The sequence below is a fragment of the Protopterus annectens genome, chromosome 5.part1, assembly GCF_019279795.1.
Source record: "Protopterus annectens isolate FY-2018-M chromosome 5.part1, PAN1.0, whole genome shotgun sequence".
NCBI lineage: Eukaryota > Metazoa > Chordata > Ceratodontiformes > Protopteridae > Protopterus > Protopterus annectens.
In genome coordinates, this window is record NC_056736.1 from 715596754 (window position 1) to 715608415 (window position 11662).

Consider the following 11662-nt stretch of genomic DNA (forward strand, 5'->3'; position numbering starts at 1 on the left):
CCTACAATGCTGACACCGTGCATATCATTAAGCTGATTGAGAAGAATTGGGCAGCCTTTTCTAAACTTAATGAATTTTCAGAATTGGCCAAGCGTAAACTTAAGTTCATATTTAGGAGGGACAAAACCATGAAGGATATTTTTGAATATTGTGCCAGGTCAGATATTAATCCTTTCAGAAATCTGGGTATCTACAAATGTGGGAGATGCTCGACTTGTAAGCACATATTTAACCACAGGGAAGGACTGCTTGATCAACCACAAACATATTGAGTTCAAGGGGCATTTTGATTGTTACTCCAAAAATGTTATTTATATTGCCAAGTGCCAGTTGTGTACGGCATTTTATGTAGGAAAAACGTGCAGACGATTTAGGGAGAGAATTAATGAACATCTGCTTGATATAAGACATCAGAAGGACACAAATGCATTAGCTAGGCACATTATGGCCTACAATAACCATGGTTTCAAGTTCTTTGTTATTCAGCAACTTGTCAAGGACAAACAGGGTAGAGTTATTGATGGCCATCTTGATGCTTGTGAATTGAAATGGCAGCTTAGATTAAACGCATATCACTACCCTGGGTTGAATGAATTCATATCTTTAAAACCCTTATTAAAACAGACAATTGACAGGTTGACGCTAATTTTATGTATATAACCTATCCAAGTTATTAATATTCTATATAACCTTTTTAAAAATTCTTTTACATATATATTTATTCACAACATATACATTTTTTTAGGATTTTAAATGTATATACTTTGTCATATACATTATCACAGTAGAACATGAATTGTTCTTGTTCCATTTGTTATACATATATTACTTTGTTTTTCAATGTTATATTCATTTTTATTCTTATATTTTTATTTTCATTTTTCATATTTATTTTTATTTTCCATTATTCATTTATTTTCATATTTAATTTCAGTTTTATGTCGATTACTTGTATATATGTGTGCAAGTGTTATTTAATTGGGAAATTGATTAATTGGTTTTAATTTTAATTACGTGGGGGTGTGTGTGTATATATATATATATATTCCAGCACACTCTGATAAAGTCATTTGGACGAAACCTAGGTCAGTTGTGGTGGCATCCTGTGTATTTGTTGCAATAAAGTACTTTTGGAGAGCGCAGTCTTCTTGGATTTTTCTGGTTCCACCCAATCAGAGAGACCAAGGAGCCTTAGAAGTCCAAGAGATGCTATAGAAAGTCATTTAAGAAGTCCCATCAGACCAGATAGGATCTGGATTTTACTCAATGTTCTTTATAGTGCCAAAAATTCAGGTACTGGAGACCTATACTGGATCTCAGCATTCTAAACAAATTTGTTCAACAGTCCAAATTCCGGATGGTCACGGTTCAATCTATACTTCCCTTTTTGACGGAAAATGATTGGATGAATTCTAAATCTTGAGAAGGAGCAGAAAACGCATTTGTCATGAGTGTCCTTATGGACCTTCAAGACCCGTACTACCACATAAAAATGGACAAACATTCCAGAAGGTTTCTCTGCTTTCTGCTAAGAGACTATCATTTTTGGTTCAGGGTGCTGCCCTTTGGTCTCATCACAGCCCCCAGGGTGTTCAAATGTATGGCAGCAGTGACAGCTCACTTGAGACTGTACGAATTCTGGGTGTTTCCATATCTAGACTGGCTCATCACCACTCTCACTAGGCATCTACTAATTCAAGCAACAAAAATTCATTTTGCATTTGTTCCTGAGATTGGGAATTGGCAAATAAAATTTCAGCTAAGGTCCTCTCAAGATTTAGAATTCATAGGAGCTTGTCTGAACAACATTTCATGTGTAGCCTCCCTTCCCCAGCACAGATTGCAGAAAATTAAAATTCCAAGTATAGCCTGTTCTTTTCAAAAACAAAGATGATGTCATTCTATTCCTATGTAGCAGTACTCTTGGTGTGGGATTTCCTGCCTTTAGGTGAGTCGTACGTCAGGTCCTATACAAAAGCTTCAGTTTGGCTGTTGCAGCTGCGTGGGATGTCACACATAAGGCCATAAACTAGGGACCTTAAATGTGATGCCTGCATGCACAATCCCCAGAACTTTTCAGCCACAGACGATTTTGCATCATACGATCGCTCTCCAGGCGTCTGATCGACTACAGACAAGTAACTTGTTGGGTTTTTCTAATTTTTTTACCTGTCTTGCATTGCTCAGGCATGGTTGTAGCTTTCAGCTTATGTCAGGAAAGAGGGAAAGTGCCAAATTCCCCGTAAGGACGCCCATGATAAATGCATTTTCTGCTTAGGCCGGGAACACGACCATAATGCCTGCCCTATCTGTAAATCTTTTGTGCCTAAGACCTTACGTAGTCATCTGGCAGCTTTAAACTTTTTCTTAGAAAACCAACACCTCAAATGGCTGGCTCTCAGGATGGATCCTGCTTCGGAGGCCGCCCAAGAACCTCTGCATAAGAAGACCAAGATGCCTAGGCCTTCATCGCCTGCCACTTCACACCCGGATGCCCCACCAACTACCAATGTAGGAGTTGAGGCGTACTCTGCGGATCAGTCGACTCCATCGACCTCCCTCGCGGAGGCCACTGCACAGCTGACAACAGTCACGTCCAAGGAGCTTTCTCAGAAACCGCCAGTCGATGTCTGGGGGGAACCAGTTTTGGTGGATGTTAGTGTTTCACTGTTGCAGTCATGACATTCGGGTAATCCTGCTGGCAGGTTGCCCTCAGTCGGCCTGAATTCCAAAGTCCTGGGTCCTGCGTTGGCTGCTGTCGCCCCTTCCCTGATGTCAGGTTGTCAGGGGTATAAAAGATGCGGCCGACGCCATTTTCTTCAGTCTTTCTTGCCGTGCGGTGCATGTAGCAGAAGCAGTTTGCAAGTGCCGGTCGGCCGACTCCTGAGATTTTTGTGTTCGAGTTTCAGATCTGAAGTCTTCAAAAAAAGCTAAGTACCCCGTTGGGGAAACTTTTTTCTTGCTGCAGACCGATGTCAGAAAAAGTTAATAATTGTATTTTTTGTGGAAAGCAAATACCTCATAAGGACTTTCATTCTTGCTGTATTCCTTGCCTAGGCCCTGATGACAACGTTGCTGGTTGTCTGTTTTGTGCTAGATTTAACCAACGCACTATTACGCATCGGTATGATTTTGCTTTAAACTATTTTGGATGCCAGTTTAATTATCCAGAAATGTCTGATAGCCATCCAACTACCGGAGTTCACAAAAAACGCAAAGAAAAGGAGAGAGATAGACAATAAAGGCCCAAAACCGACAAAGCTTCTCCTAAGCCGTTCGCTGGTTCTCAGTGAGGCGCTTTCGCAGCCCCTGACGCCCACTAGTTTAGAGTCTCAGGCCTCTACTACCTCCCACGTGGAGTCGGTCATGCCACTGGAAACCCAAAGTATTGGAGCCTCAGAAACTATTCCTTCAGATGGGTCAGGAGCCACTGAGCAGGCACCGGCTTCTGAGGGTGTATTCAGACCTAAACATCTATACATTAAACCAAGCTCAGCTTCAAAGGCAAAGACTAAAGCACCTTATAAAGCAAAGAAGCTAGCTCAAGAGCTGCGTGGACAGGCCTCTATGCCCAAAAAACAGATGCTCAAAATGGCCGAAAACTTAATTACCTTGATCAGGTGTTCACATCCCCCTAAGAGGCCTAGGCAAGACCTAGCAAAACCAAATCTACTCAAGCTACACGCTCTAGGGATATAAACCTCAGCACAACAATGAATAGAACATTCTGGAGGGATAGATTCCCTTCGCAAAGACTTCCCTTGCTATGGTACAAGGTCCCGATCTACATAAGACAGAGAGCCCCTCACGATTCCTCTTCAAGAGGAACCTTGACGAGTGGATGGGTAACAAAGTTCACACCAGGGATCATACCAACAGCTCTACTAGATAGGAGCCAAGGGTACTAGCGGCTAGATCAAGGGCCTAGGGAACTAACCAAAGGGGCAGTGAATACCGCACAACGTAGCTGGGCTAATATATGCCGTCTGGCAGATAGCCCAGTACCTACTTATGAACCTAAGAGACTGACTTTGAATCTTCCGATCAGGTTTCTATTTCTTCTGATCAGGAATATTCTCTTCCCCCCTATGAGGATTCTGATGCTGAAGAATCTATACCTTCAGCTTCTCCTCCAGAGGACTATTCTTTTGGGGAAACCTTGCATACCATGAGGGAGCATTTCCACTGGGAGAGCCAAGATTTTTCTGAATTTAAAAAGAGGCTCAGGGATTTCCTTTTACTACCTCAACGCAGACCAGTAGCCATTCCACCTGTGTTAGATATTGTAGATGTGTTTTTGGAGTCTAGTCTTACCCCTGACTCCTTACCTCCAGCTCCTGTTAAGCCTGACAGATATTACAGGGTTCCTGACTCTCATAAATTCCTTTTTAAAAACCCTGCTGCAGACCCAGAAACTATTTCACAGGGTCCCAAAGGAGTTGAGGCTTCCGCTACAAAAAACCCTACCCCCTCTGACAGAGATCCTAGGGCACTGGATAGACGTGGAAAAAAAGTTTACACATCTGCTGCCTTGGCTATAAGGGTCTTAAACTGTCAGTTTCACATGCTCAAATATCAGCAACATGTCATGGCATTGCTTAAATAGAAAATGTTATTAAACTCTGAATTTGCAGAAAACAAAGAAATGCAAGATTTATTGCATGCAGCTGAACAAGTTGGAAAGCATACTTTGCAATGTGGTTTTGATTCTTTGGAGGCCTCCTGCAGGGCCGCAGTTACAGGTCCTGTAATTAGGAGACATGCTTGGTTAAAGGAACAAAATCTGCCTGATCATGTCAAAGTTATTAGATGCACCTTTACAGCATGATACTTTGGTGTTAAGGCAGAGGAGATGTTAAAGAAAATGGAGGACAAAGCTAAATATGCAAACTGTAAAAGATTTTTTACAAGTACAGCCATCTAGGTTTAGTAGACACTGGCCTACAAAGAATTGGTCCTTTCCTGTGTCAGAAAGACCTCAGTGGCAGATCCAGATGCCCTAGAGGCAGATCCCAGATGCAAGGTTCCTACAGGTCAAAGCAATGGGATGTTTCTACCTCCAAAGTTGGAGAAGACAAATCACAACCATACAGGAAACAGTCCCAGTGACTTCCCCCTGCCTGCACCAAGCACTTTTCTGGCAGCACCCTTGGGGGGAAAATGAGCACTTTTTTCTCAAAATTGGCACATAACCCAGGACAAGTGGGATGTTCTTCATCTCACATTGCTGCAGTCATAACCTGTGGGTAGTCCGCTGTCCTCGGTCGGCCCGAATACCAAAGTGTTAGGCTGGCGTCGGTCATGGTCGCTCAGATCTGACGTCAGTACGCCGTGGTATTAAAGCGCATGACCGACATCATATCTTCAGTCTTTCTTGCCGCGTGGTCCGAAGCAGAAGCAGCGTTTGCAAGTGCCATTCGGCGTTCTGAAATTTTCGTATTCTAGACCGAAGACCAAGTTGGGCTAAGTACCCCGTTGGGGAATATTTTTGTCTTTTCTTGCCTCAGTTAAATCCGGATGTCAGAAAAAGTGAATAATTGTATTTCTTGTGGGAAACAGATACCTCATAGAGATTACCACTCTCTCTCTATTCCTTGTTTGGGGCCTGAGCACAACGTAGTCGGGTGTCGCTTTTGCGCAAGATTTAATAAGCGCACCATTAAACGTAGGTTAGATTGCGCTAGGCTTGTCTTCGGTAAGTGGTGTAATTACAATATGCCGTCGGATCCTCCGATGCCCGCTACCGCTAAGAAGCGCAAGGAAAAATTAAAGTCCAAGCAGGATGAGTCGTCCGTTCTGGACGCCGGTTCTTTAGAAACTACGGTGGAATCTGTGGATCCAGCCGAGGTTTCAGCTGAGTCTCAGGGGGAGCAGTTAATTTTGCAAGATGTGGCCTCTCAGGAGTCTGGTCAGGCTGAGGGGGCCTCTCAGGTTGCTGTACTCCCTTCTTTGCATAAGGTGGTTAGGCCTTCCCCTTCTGTCTCTAAGGTACCTTCCAAGGTCAGGCCTGGTTTGTGGTGTCAGTCCTAGTTCTGCAGGTTCTGTGCCTAAAAAACACATGCTAAAAATGGCAGAAGATTTGATTACCTTAATCAGAGGTTCTATGCCCCCTCCAGATAAGAGGCCTAGGGTGGAGCCAGAGGTGGAAGGTTTGGAACATTCTTCAGATTACTCAGAGTCTTCGGCTGAAGACATTCAGGATTTTCCTCCTTACTCTGATTCAGACGCAGAGGATTCTAGTCGTCCTGCTTCTCCTCCAGAGGATTTTTCTTTTTCAGAAACCCTGCATTCTATGAGGGAGCATTTTAAATGGGAAGGTCAGGATTTCTCAGATTCCCGAAAGAGGCTTAGGGAATTTTTGTTTTTACCACAACATAGGCCCTTGGCTATACCTCCTGTTTTGGATGTTGTCCAGGATGTTTTCTCTGAGGCTTCCCTTAATCCAGACTCCTGCTTAAACCAGATAGGTATTACAGAGTCCGGTTAAACCAGATAGGTATTACAGAGTGCCAGAGGCTCATAAATATTTGTATAAGAGCCCAAGGGCTGACCCAGAAACTATTAGCCAGGGACCTAAGGGTGTCAGGGCTTCTGTTGTAAAGAATCCAGTTCCTATGGATAAAGATTCTAGAGCTTTGGATAGGTGGGGTAAAAAAGTGTATACCTCTTCCACTCTAGCAATGAGGGCTTTGAATTGCCAGTTTCATATGCTGAAGTACCAGAATTTTCTCCTTTCTCAGTTAAAGTCTAAGGTAGATGCTTTGGCAGAGGGCATAGAGTGTAAGGAATTGCAGGATTTGGTTCATGCCTCTGATCAGGTGGGTAAGCATTCTTTGCAGTGTGGTTTTGATGCTTTACAAGCTTCTTCCAGGGTGGCTGCCACTGGATCAGTTATTCGTAGGCACGCCTGGCTTAAGGATCAGAACTTGTCAGAGCAGGTTAAAGCTCGAATTTTGGATGCTCCTCTTCAGTCTGAAGTTTTGTTTGGTTCTCCTGTGGAGTCAGTCTTGAAGAAAATGGAAGACAAAGCTAAGTCTATGCAGACTGTTAAGGATTTTTTGCAGGTGCAGCCCCCTAAGTTTAGCAGAAATTGGCCTACTAAGGGATGGGCTTACCCTTCTTCTGATTTGCAGTCTAGGGGCAGATCTAGACGTGGTAGGGGCAGAGCTCAGGGTTCTTTCAGGCCTAGAACGTGGAGTTCCCCTGCACAATCTACAGGTGAGGGCAGGGGCCAGTCCTTTCGTAAACAGACCCAATGACCTGCATCTTCAGCTGCCAGATCCTTCCTGTCTGGCAGCTTCTCTGGGAGGAAAGTTGGCACTTTTCAGGCAAAATTGGCTTTTAGTCACCCAGGACAAATGGGTGTTGGACATTATAGACCGAGGCTACAAGTTTTATTTCCACACATTGCCTCCTTTCAAAGGCATGCCAGACGTTCCCCCTCGGCAAAGGGTGGAGGCTCACAAACAGATTTCGTTACTTCTTCAAATGGGGGCTATACAGCAGGTCCCTCTGTCAGAAGTGGGCCTAGGATTTTACTCTCGCCTGTTTCTTGTACCAAAGAAAGGAAACACTTGGAGGCCAATTTTGGATTTATCTATCCTCAACACATACCTGGACATTCCAAAATTCAAAATGTTGACTTTGCAACAACTTCTGCCTCTGTTGGGCAAAGATCACTGGATGGTAACTCTGGATCTCTGAGGCTTATCTTCATATTCCTATCAGGCCCAGTTGCAGGAGATTCCTGCGTTTTCGGGCTGGGACTTTACATTATCAGTTCTCTGCATTGCCCTTTGGCTTATCTACTGCGCCCAGGGTATTCACAAAGGTTCTGGCTCCGGTGATAGCCTTCCTAAGGTTAAGAGGAATACAAATATATCCTTATTTGGACGATTGCCTGATTCTTGCTTAAGACAAAGACAAGCTACTTCACCATCTACAGTATGTTGTGGCAGTGTTAAGGTGCCTAGGGTATTCTGTGAACGAAATAAAGTCCAGTCTAGTACCCTCTCAGGAAATGTGCTTTCTGGGTGTGAGACTGAATACAGCCTCTCAGATGGCATTTTTGACCCCGGACAAGCAAAGAAATCTTACACTTTACTTCCAACAATTGTCTCTACGGTCCAGGCTGACTGCAAGGACAGTCCTTCAAGCCTTGGGGTTCATGGCATCTTGTATTCTGGTGCTTCCCAATGCCAAACTGCATATGAGGAAGCTACAATGGTATCTCAAAAGTGTATGGACTCAACACTGCCACGATTTGGACACTGTCATTCAGATAATACCTTGCATTCAAAAGGAATTTTTGTGGTGGGCTCAGGAATGTCACCTCAACAAGGGACTCTCTATGACCCGACCAGAGGCAAGTCAGATCTTAACGACAGATGCCTCAGACAAGGCTTGGGGAGCACACCTCAATGGAAAATGGGTTCAAGACACGTGGCCTGCCAGACTTCAACATTTGCACATCAACTTGAAGGAGATGTTAGCAGTCCAATTTGCATTGATGGCTTTCAAGGATCTACTTCACCCAGGACAAGTGTTGATTCAAACAGACAACACAACTGTCATGTGGTACATCAACAAGCAAGGGGGGAACCCATTCGTACCCTCTTTGCAGGCAAGCTATGATTTTGTGGGAGACTGCTCTCAGTTTGCACCTCACTCTTCAGGCAAGGTTTCTGCCAGGAGCACAGAACTCCTTAGCGGATGTTTTGAGCAGACAAATGGTGGATCCCCAAGAGTGGAAGTTGGATCCTCATGTATTTCGACAGTTGACAGTGATTTGGGGGACTCCAGACATAGATCTGTTCGCTTCTCCACTAAATTTCCAGTTGCCAAAGTTTTGCACAAAGATGTTTCATCCAAAAGCTTGGAAAGTGGATGCTCTATCATTCAGTTGGAACAATCTTCACGTCTATGCCTTTCCTCCTCTGCCTCTCCTTCCCAAGGTGCTCTTGAAGGTCAGACAGGACAAGCCCTCCATGATTCTAATAGCTCCAGATTGGCCATGGCAGCACTGGTACCCTCTGCTGAGGAGTTTAGTACGGGAGCCTCCTTGGCCTTTGCCATCAATTCCACACCTTTTGTCCCAGGCAGGCAATCGTTTCCTCAATGTCAGGATACAGTCCCTGCATCTGACAGCCTGGCATATTCTGTTCTAGAACCTGGAGGGTCGCAGCTTCTGCAACAAGTTTTGAATGTTATTTTGGAGGCCAGAAGGCCTAGTACAAGGAAAGTTTATGCTGATAAATGGAGGAGATTTTTTATTTGGAGCAAAGCAAAGGGCTTTGATGTTTCAGGGCCTAATTTGAGTGTTTCACTTCAGTATCTTACAGAATTATTAGACAAGGGTTTATCTTTCTCCTCTGTAAAAGTTCATATTCTCTCATCCTTTGTTTAAGCAATTTCTTAGAGGGGCAAAGAACATAAGACCCCCGCGTAGAGCTCCTACTCCTTCCTGGGATCTCAATTTTGTGTTGGAAAAACTCACTTTACCTCCTTTTGAACCTGCAGCTACATCTGAGTTGAAGTTTTTGTCTTGGAAGACTGCTTTTTTGTTGGCCATTATGTCTGCTAGAAGGGTATCTGAATTACAGGCTCTAATGGCAGTTGAACCTTTCCTGATTTTTCATAAGGATAGGGTATCCCTGCGTACTAATCCTACTTTTATGCCTAAAGTGGTTTCTAATGTGGCCTTGAACCAATCTATTCATTTGCATACATTTTATGCTGATCCCCAAAATAAAGGGGAGAAAATTTTGCACTCTTTGGATATTCACAGGCAGTTGCGTTATTATTTGAGCAGAACTAAAGAGTTCAGACAGTCTCAGCAGTTGTTTGTTTCTTTTGCTTTGGGCTCTCAGGGGAAACCTGTTTCAAAACAAGCTATTTCTAAGTGGATTGGCCATTGCATTGCTTTTGTTATTCTCATCATGGTAAGGAGATTCCGGCTGGAATCAGACCTCATTCCACTAGGGCTACTGCCACTTCTACTGCTTTTTTAAGGGGTGTAGCTACTAAAGATATTTTGGAGGCAGCTACTTGGAGTTCAGTGCACACTTTTTCTAAACATTACCATCTCCCTCTTTATTCCAAATCTAGGGCTGGGTTTGCCACTGCAGTTTTACAGGGCATGTTAGCAGCTCCCAATGCTTTATGATTTTGCCAACCTCCCTTTACCTTTGCTTTGGGATTCTACCCACAGGTTATGACTGCAGCAATGTGAGATGAAGAACATAATACAGTTTTGTACCTACCATAAATGTAGATGTTCGAAGATCCACATTGCTGCAGTCCAATTTACCCTCCCTCCTTTCCCTCTGTAGTTTGGAGTGGTTGTGGGATTTGGATTGTAAATATTGTTTGTACATGGGTTTTGGAGGTTTTCTGTTTTTGGTTATGGCCTTTCTTTTTAGGGCCTTCTGACATCTGGGGCAAGAAAGACTGAAGATATGACGTCGGTCATGCGCTTTAATACCACGGCGTACTGACGTCAGATCTGAGCGACCATGACTGACACCAGCCTAACACTTTGGTATTCGGGCCGACCGAGGACAGCGGACTTACCCACAGGTTATGACTGCAGCAATGTGGATCTTAGAACATCTACATTTATGGTAGGTACAAAACTGTACTTTTTAAATATCGTGTCACAAGGTTACAAATTCCATTTCTGTACCCTGCCAAACGCAAAAGGCTGGCCAGATCTGCCAAAAAATCAATGGGCAGAGGCACAAATACAAGTCTCATCCCTCATGGACATGGGGGCCATTCAACAAGTACCAAAGCAAGAGCAGGGACAAGGACTTTACTCATGACTGTTCTTGGTACACAGAAAGGACAAGACCTGGAGACCAATACTGGACCTATCTATTCTGAACACATTCCTGGATATACCAAAATTCAAGATGACTTTGCAGCAGCTTCTGCCCATGCTGGGCAAGAACACTTGGCTGGTAACTCTAGACCTAAAAGAGGCATACCTGCATGTCCCAATCAGACAATTATGCAGAAGATATCTCAGATTCAAGGCTGGCTCAATGCATTACCAATTCTCTGCACTGCCCTTTGGCTTATCTACTGCGCCCAGGGTCTTTACAAAGTGCCTGGCACCAGTAATTGCATTCTGCAGACAGAGAAATACAAATATATCCTTACTTGGACGACTGCCCAATTCAAGCAGAGAACAAGGACATTCTTCTACAGCATCTGGCGTTTGTGAAAAGACTTCTAACATGCCTAGGGTACACAGTCAACGAAAATAAATCAAAACTAGTACCCTCTCAAGAGATAATATTCCTGTGTGCAAGCTTAAATACAACTGCCCAGATGGCTTATCTCACGCCAGACAAGCAAAGGCAACTGACTACCTATTTCAAAATGTTGTCGTCAAAGGCCCAGTATTCTGCAAGAAAAATTCTGCAGGCTTTGGGCTTCATGGCATCCTACTAATTCCATATGCAAGACTGCATATGAGGAAACTTCAATGGTACCTAAAAAGTTTGTGGACTCAACATTGCCACAGCCTGGAAACAATAATCACTCTCATTCCCTGCCTACAATAGGAGTTTTGATGGTGGGCAAAGGCTTGTCACTAAAACAGGGGACAGCCATTCACACTACCCCCAGCCAAGCAGACACTAACAATGGATGCATC